Source organism: Calidris pugnax, unplaced genomic scaffold (genome assembly GCF_001431845.1).
Source record: "Calidris pugnax isolate Ruff unplaced genomic scaffold, ASM143184v1 scaffold162, whole genome shotgun sequence".
NCBI classification, from domain to species: Eukaryota; Metazoa; Chordata; class Aves; order Charadriiformes; family Scolopacidae; genus Calidris; species Calidris pugnax.
The window spans coordinates 348,410-357,070 of NW_015090900.1; the positions used below are offsets into that span (position 1 = coordinate 348,410).

The window sequence follows — 8,661 nt, forward strand, 5'->3', positions numbered from 1 at the left end:
TGTGTGGCTCCTTTGCTGCCCTGTGTGGCTCCTTTGCTGCCCTGTGTGGCTCCTTTGCGTCCCGATGCTCATCCTCAGCAGCCAGGGGAGTGATGCAGGTCACCTCAAAATCCTGCAATTCACAGCTGAGATAGATGTAAAGGATTTAAAAAGGGAAAATCTCAGCAGTGTTGATGCTCAGAGAGATGTCATGCGGGGTCTGGGTGGGCTCCGGTGACCCTTGGGCTGCAGGCGGAGGGATGGCTCCAGCCTTCAAATATCTGCCCCTATTTTGTGCCCAAACTTTTGTCTCTAAATAGCTTTTATCGTAACTTAGTAGGAGGCTGAAGAGTGTTTTCTAGTGATTGTTACACAGAAAAACCACTGGGCTGAAGAGGCGATTATTAAAATTGCAAAATCAAATACCCGGTGTTCAGAAATACCAGAATTTCAGCCTGAGCAGGTAGAGCGTGTGCCGCAGATAACCGGCTCCGGAATGGGAAGATTTGGGAAACCTTGGCTCTGGTTCTGCCCCGCAGGATTGTTGTTCTCCCCGTCTGCAGGGCAAATGTGGCTGCCAGGAGGACGGCGGCCGCTCCTGCGAGCTCCCAAGCCGTGACTCAGGAGGTTTATGCTCAGTTCTCCCTCCCGCTGTGGGCACATCGGGGTGTTGGGACGTCATTCCCCTGGCACCGCTGTGCCGCCGCAGGCTGCGAGGTTTAGAGAAGGTGGAGGAGTTTCTGTCCCCGTGTTTAGAGAGCTGCCCGCAGCGTACGCGCTGCTGCAATCCAAATAAATTTATCAAGAAGATTATTTCTAAGCCCTTGGTGGAACTGCGAGATCTTGGCTTCTTGTCCCGACCACGTTTCCTTTTCTTTCTTGTGTCCTTTGAAAAAAAAAAACAACACACATATCTGGCTCCTTCCCCCGTGACTCAGAGAGGAGGAAATAAAATCCCCATTCATCATGTCACCGCTTGAGTCAGATGGGCATTTACGCCATCGGTCTGGAGCAGGTTGGCTCCGTGATGGGTGTTTGCTTTGTTCCTTGTTACGAACGCAATTAATCTTAGATGTGGACTTTGCCCAAAGAACCGCCTGGAAAGCTCGGGGGAATTCGGATGCGCAGCTTCACCCCACGGAGGGGAGGTCCCTCCCTGGAGGTGTGGGGCTGAGCAGGGAGAGCAGCACCCTGCCAGGGACTGGGGTGTTTCTGCAGGAGTAACGTCACGTACCTGTTGGTGACCACGTCTGGTGCTCCCTGTGAGCCTTCATCCCACACGCGGCGCTGTCCCTGTCACCGCAAGCTTGGGCTGTGATTTATAGCCCCCACCAGCCCTTTGCTGGGCTCCAGTAATCCCGCTGTCCTTACCTGATAAAAAAACCACAATTAAACAGTCGCATCAGTGTCTTGCTGCTGCCAGGCCTTGGGGGACAAATGAACCCCAGGAGAGAATTTGGGTTCCTCACTGCTGCCGAGAGCTGCCTCATCCACTGAGGGATTTGGATGGGGATGTTCAGGGCTTAGGGCTGCAAAAACAGCCCGACTCCACCGCCCGGGGAGATGATGGGGAGAGGTGGCTGCCAAAATGTCACCGCACCACAAAGAGCTTCTGTGCCTCCGGTGCGAGGGTGGTTACCCCAGCACCATGTTCAGTTTTGGGGTTCACAGCTGGGGGAAGAGGAAGGCACTGGTGTTTTCCTTACCTGGGGCAGGAGAGGAGGGATGGGGACACATCTCCAGCTGGGGCTGGCGCAGGGACCTGCCTCCCCCCTGCATGGTGTGGCGCTGGGAACAGGTCAGTGCTCGGGGAAGCGAGGGGGAGGTGGAAAATCCTTCCTCACACACGAGGGTTGATGTAGTGCTGGGAGGTCTGGTTTAGTGATGATGCTCCTTGTTTGTTGTGTGGGTGTCTATTTTTGTCAGTTAGGTTGACAGTTGGACAAGATGATCTTTAAGGTCCCTTCCAACCTAGAAGATTCTGTGAGGGTCTGGCACTGGCCATATCTCCTGGCCACACACCCCAGCGCTACAGAGTCCTTGGTGTAGCTCCATTTAGACCATCTTAAACTCCAGAAGAACAAACTGCTGAGGTCTGTGGGGCTGTGCTCAGAATGGGCTTGGGGTGATGTTCAGGGGGAGCACAACAGGGCTGGACACCAGGACAGAGAGACTGAGCCTGGAGGGACGATGCTGGTCGCTGTGGGTGGACATGGAACGGCCCTGGGAGATAGCAGAGATGTGAAACTCCCGATGCTGCCTGGTTTCTACCTGCTCTGCTGAAGGATCCTGGGGCAAATCACTTAACCTCATCCAGCCCTTCCCCTGGGAGAAGGAATTAATTGCACTGAATTGTTTTGTTTTGATGGTCCCTCTGAAGCAAGCCGACTGCCATCGCCGCTGACACATCAACAAGGTCAGTAAAAGACTCTGCCAGGTCGGGGCTGGGCCCGTCTCATTCCAAGTGTGCAGAGAGGGAAATAAAGAGATTTCAGACCCTGGGTGTGAGTTGAGTCTTAGTGTATATCACAGTGAAACGAGCCGGGGTCCTTGCTGGGGCCTGGAATGAGCTGTTTGCTTTGTCCACTCCCTCCCTTTGCTGGCTCCGAGCCCCGGCGTGGGGTAGCACCAACACCTTCATCTGCTGGGCATGTTTGGTAGCCATTCATGAGCAGAAAGTAGCCTCCTTCTCTCTCTCCCATGCTTGAAGCTTTGCTGTGGAGCAGAGGACATCAGCAGCACCTTTAATGAGAAGAAAATACAGAGTGGTTTGTATTTTTAAAGGCGACAATCTTGCTACAAATTGGGGTGGATTATCACAGAATGGTTTCCAGTCCCATAGAATGGGATGGATTATCCCAGACTCATTATCAGGTGCCTACACTGGTTAGCACAGGTTTGGATCAATCAAATCTGGGGATAAAGAGGTTTTTGGTGTTGGATTTATTTTTCTTTCTCTGTCATGTCAGCCTGCACCCCAGAGAGAGAATACCCTGGCTTGGTGTCATTACTTTAATTGGCCTGATCCTCTGCAGATGCCATTTGGGGGCTGATGAAAGGTGGGGAAGGGGCTGGTGTGTCCCTGTGTCCCCGCTCACACTCAAAGGCACACACAGGACGCCAGCGGCTGCCGGTGCCTTTCGACACCACGTCTTCCCCCGGGGTCTTTTACAAAACCTACGGACCATTAAAAAGCCACATCAAACAGCATTTCTTCCATTTAAGCTTCATGACAGAAGCCAGTCCAGGGTGTTGAAACCCAGCTGGGAGCTGCTGGGCTGTAATGGGGAGAGTTCATTAGGGGAGTCCCCGGCTACTGGCATCTTTCAGGCTTTTCAGCTGGAGTAAACGGAGGTGGTGGCGTTGGATTGCTGTGCTTCGGGGTAGCGTGGCCAATTTCACCTCCTCATCAACCAAAGCCGGGGCAAACTTGGTATTTTTGAGGAAGCAGGTTGCTTTGTGGGTTTGGTTTTTTTAACCAAATCATGCTATCGGTCCAGCTCTTTGAATCACCCAGAGACTAGCCTTAAAAGAAAACAGCAATGACCGTAACTTATTTACTTTTGGGCAACTTCTGTACATAAGGGTGGGGGAATATAGATTTTATTTCAGCATGCACAGGAAACAGTGTCCTTTTTTTCCCCCAAATCACTTTTAAAACCAGAACTGCGATAGATTTGGGGCATCTTCTTGAAGAAACTCCAGGTGCCCTGGTGTGTGTCTGTAGGGATGTGTCCCAGGAGGTTTCCCAGTGCCTGGACTCGGCTTCCAGCTCCTTTCACCCTTAACTCTGCCCTTTGGTCCTTTCCAGGTCCCTTTCCACAAAGGGGTGAAGCTGAAATCTTTGTTTCTTGATGCTCAGGGTAGAGAAAAGGCCAGTATCTGAATTTTAAAAGTAGGGCAGTGAGAAATAGAGGGAGAGGAGACAAGAGACATGGCAACAGTCTCCTGCTGAAAGAGGAGAGTCGGGCATTCAGTTACTCGTGTTGTCTGTGTGCTCCTCAGAGCCAACTTTCCTTCTCCCCTCCTTGGATGTCACCTCCAAACATGGGCAGATGCCAAGCACTTTAGCTTTCCCGGTGTTTCGGCGATGCTAAGAGAAGTGAGGTGAAAACTCTGCCTGTGTCAGTGTTCCTGTAAACCTGCCCCCACCGTGCCTCAGCGCAGGGGACCCACGGCAGCCCAGGGAAACCTGCAGACAATGCCTGCTTTGTCCACCTCCCTTCTCCTCGGGCGCCGTGAGATGCTGAGTCCAAACATTTAACCACAAAATGCATTAATTACCGTCCAGCTCCCCGGGGTAAGGACCATATGCCAGTAACCAGGAAAAAAAAAAAAAAAAACAAAAAAAAAACCAGCCTGCTATTGCATGGAAAGTACATCGATTGTTAAATGACTCCGAGCTGCAATTACTGCCACTGAAAGTTCTTGATTAACATTTCCTAGAAACATTTCGGCCTCCAACCCCTGTGCTTGGAGCGGCGCTAACTTGGCCCAGGCTAAAAAGAGGAGCGACCCAGAAATTGTGGGATGAAGTCACCTTCCCACATAATGACACGAGATGCTCCTGTAATTCTGCCCCAACCCACAGCAGAGAGCTGTTTCCCATTCTATTTTTCACGGGTGGGAGATGTTAACCCTGGGTCCAGTTCCAGACAGCACTACATCTCCTCAGCTGCTCACTCCGGCGCCTCGTGGGAGCAGCTCCCTCAGCCTGCAGCCAACACTAAAATCTGGCATGCACCCCGGATGAAAATGAGCTATCTAGGGACAGCTGGTTGGGAGTTACAGCAAACGGCAAACAGTCTGACACAAGCAGAAGTTTGATTTCCCCCGCACTCCCTGTAAATCTGGCGGGCGTTTAACAGCCTCCCGGCGGCTTCAAAACCAAAGGCGGCTCGACACGGGGGTAATAAAATACAAATGAGCAATTTCAGCCGAACAAAATACGCTGTCCTAGGTGGCAGGGGATGGATGGAGCCCAAAATCATAGAGTCATAGAACTGTCTAGCTTAGAAGGGACCTTTAAGATCATCTAGTCCAACCATAAACCTTGGCTGGTGTCTGGCCAGGAGGCTGAAGGGAACTGGAGCGTGTGGGGTTACTCTGCTGAAGGGGCACCATCCCAGCAGAGCATCTGGGACACGTGGTCTCTGGGCCTTCGGTCACTGCTCTTCCACTTGGAGTCTCCAGGGAAGGACCTCGCAGCATCCGGGCTGCAGACAAGCCCAGGAACCCGAATTAGCATCGGAATGAGAACGCTGGTATTTTTAAACCAGGGCGTGTTCGTTTCTGCCTTTCTTTTAATAGGTGTCCGTGGGCAGGTTCTTCTCCCCGCTCCATCCACCACTGCTTTTAAAGAGCTCTGATGAACCCCACGCTCAGGCCGGGCTGGACTTCCAGCTGCAGTGGGCAAGGGATGGTCCAGGAATCTGTCACTCCGCGTCCTCCCTTCCAACCCTTCCTCAGCTCCCCTCCTCCTCGAAGCACCTTCATTATGCTTTAAAACCCGGGGTGTTCATCCGGCGCTGAGCAGCACCACCACCTGCGTGCTGAGCTCTTCCAGCACCCCAAAAACTCCCTGTAGGAAGAAAGAGCCATTTTCTGAACCCCGGGGGGGTCAAGGCAGCAGTGAATTCCACCGGCTGAACGTGCGCAGCGAGGGCCGGGGCAGGAGAGCGCTTGCTGTGATATCTTTAACATCTGATGCCTCCAGTTTCAAAAGCACTTGGAAAGTTTGAGATGGAAAATCGCTGCAGAAAGGCCAAAAGTGCTAGAGAAGTGAAACAATAATACGCTGTTTTGCTGCTCTGCCAAATGGAAATAAAGCCTTCTCGATACAGCATAAAATAATATAGAGGGAGTGACCTACTGATCTCAGCAGAGGTGGGGGTCCAGGACTGCTTTGTTCCAGCTCCCTGACTCGGGGCAAATTTAGCTTTGAATAAGTCACTTCACTTTTCTGACTCATTCCTCACAGCTGCAAAAGGTGGGGAAACGCTCACTTCCCTACGGATTGTCAGGAGGACTGGTTATTTATTTTTTAAAGCTGGGGCAAATTCTAAGTATAATTGCAAAAAAAAAAAAAAAAAAAAATTCTTCCGGAATAACATAAGCAGTAATTACAGAACTAGGAAAGAATTGAGAGCTTTCAACGTTCCAAACCGTTCTGAGCATCATTAGAGAAAGAGGTTTCATTTGAATGGGGAGGCTGAGGGGGTTTAGTAGGTGCCAGCTGGAAACCAGGAAAATGTCATCTAAAAGTAAAATAACCGAGAAGGTATTAAGCAACAGACGAGACTGGTGCAGCTGGATAGAAATGAAATAACCCAGCTATTAGCTGCTCTGCAAGATAACAGCATGCAAGCTCTTTTGTTAGAGGAGAAATTCAGTGGTAGCGAGGAAAAAAAACCACCAACCCTGGCAGCTCTTTTGTACAGTTGGTAAAACACACAAAAAAAGCCCAAAGTGCCTCGCAGACCTCAAATTTGCTGCTCTACACGTACCTTTAGTGGTGCCGTGGGAGAGCTATTGTACTACCAACACCGCCTTTTCCAAAGTAGGTGGTTCTTTGCTTCAGGGAGGCTGAGAAAGTATTTCAAGTTGTACAGAACCCTGTGATTTTGAAACTTTTGGTGGAGGAGGATGGGGAAGCAGAGCAAGGAAGGCTTCGTCCTCAGCTGAACGGGGAGTATCTGGCTCAGAGGTCCTTACCCTGGCACAGCTCAGCCCTGGCTCAGAGGACACAGCTCTCATCTTTCCCAGCAGGGTAAGAAATCAGTAAGAGGAGTAACAACAGAAGTGAGAGGGTAACAACTTTCCCCCGCCAGCATGCTGCAATGGCTTTGCAGTAAGAGCCCCTTGCCACCAGTTCCCGAATCTACTGGGGACACTGGGCCCAACTGGTGCAAATTTCTAACTCTGCCATGTGGAAAAAATGAACGTAAAGCCCCAAACGTGTTGCCCGTGGAAGGTCTCTCTGACAATCCCATTTCAGGGCAATGTTTTTCCCTCCCATCCATCCCACCCACGCTCTAACAACAGTGTCCTTTGTGGTAGAGGCTGCAATTAATTTAAGGGTGATTATTCAGGGAGGTTCCTGGACTCCATGGTCCTGCCTTGCTCCCGGATCGGTTTGGTTACAGTCACACACCAACTTCCAATTTAGACTGTCCCACCCCATGAATCAGCCAGATTCCTTGGACTCTCCGTAAAATAAACAGAAAGGAATCTTCCAGCGAAGCCACTGAGCCAAGGAGGGCTGTGCAGGAGCTGTAGGAAAAGGGAATGAAAAGGACTTTGTCACATCGGTTGCCCAGCCCTATCTGCACCGGGAGAACGGCCGGCAGCCGTTTTTCCTGCTCTAGATGAACAATTCAAGGGCATTCAAAGATGAAATTTGCTTAAAGACATCCGGTTATGCAGAACTGAGGGTAGTAAAACGCCCAGAGAGATATGAGGCTTTGTTATTACCAGCGAAGGCTCCGTTGGTAACCATTTCATCCGGAGCCATTTCTGGCTGCACGGATGCATTTGGGTACAAATTACAGGGGAGGCTTCGTCCCAACGCCGGGTCACAGACAGCATGAAAAGCAGCAAGAGCTGCGTCTGCAAGTCACTCGATGCCACCTCAGGGTATCCCACAGCCCCAGCGCATCCGACCCTGGGAACGGCTCTGCCGAGACATTCAGGTGCAGCTCAACTCAGACTATTAAAAACAGAGTCTGAGCTCCTGAAAAAACGGCAGGACTGGGAGCCAGGGCGGGTGCTGCCGAGGCATAAAAGCCGCTCTGTTCGCAGCGGCTTGGGCTCCGCAGGCATGAAGTCGCATGGGGAAAATGTGATCGCGGGCTGCGCGCTGCCTTGTGCTATTTCGGTGGAAAGACAGGAAAAAAGGGCAAACGGTTTCATTTCATTTCATTCTGACGTTTCGCCCAATTCCATCCAGCTCCTCAGTCCCTGACCTTAATAGCGAGGGAGAAACTAGGCTGGAAACACTCCTCCTTACCATTTGAAATAAGATTTTTTCTCCCAGCCAGGAAAGAAGCTATTTCTGGTGCTCCGGCCCGCGGTGCGGTGGGTCCACAAAGGGGAAGTTTGGAGTTTTGAAGCTTTTCCCCGCAGGCGAGGCGGGCTGCAGCTGCGGGGCTGAGGCGATGGCGGCGAAGGAGGGGGGGGACACGACACCCCCCTCCCCGGGCCTGGCAGCGCCCACAGGGCCGCGGCCTGCGCCAAGGCCCGGCCCAAAGCAGGCCGCTCCCAGACGTTAGGTCATCGGGCACCGCACCAGCAGCGGGGCCTCACCCCGGGGGGCGTCCCCCGCCGCCGCGGGGGTGTCCCACCGCCATTCAGGGGCCGTCCCTTCGCCATTTCAGGGAGGCCCCCCCGGGGTCTGTCCGCCGGGGTCCCCCCAAACTTCCCCTCAGCCGGCGGGGTCCGCCATGGAAACCGTTGCCCCCTCAGCGTAGGCCACGCCCCCTCAGGGAAGCCCCGCCCACTCCTCGAGCCAGGCCACGCCCCCGCGGCGATCCCGGCCGGGCGGCCGTGGCGGGGCGGGGCGCAGTCGCGCGCAGGGCGGGTGAGGCGCGCGGAGCGGCGTCGCCGTCGTTGTCCCGGTTGGCAGCGGCGGAGAAGGCGGGAGGGAAAGCATGGCGCTGTCTGTACCGGTCAACGGGCTGAAGG

General features: G+C 52.9%; 1 long non-coding RNA gene across 1 annotated transcript; it reads right to left on the minus strand.

Moving 5' to 3' along the window:
• Window positions 1-12: 12 nt before the first annotated feature.
• Window positions 13-8,250, minus strand: LOC106891863. The gene is made up of 4 exons (XR_001412794.1): window positions 7,988-8,250; window positions 1,686-2,721; window positions 1,214-1,350; window positions 13-865 (listed from the first exon to the last, which is right to left on the minus strand). It is a non-coding gene; the product is annotated as an uncharacterized LOC106891863 (long non-coding RNA).
• Between the last annotated feature and the right edge of the window lie 411 nt (window positions 8,251-8,661).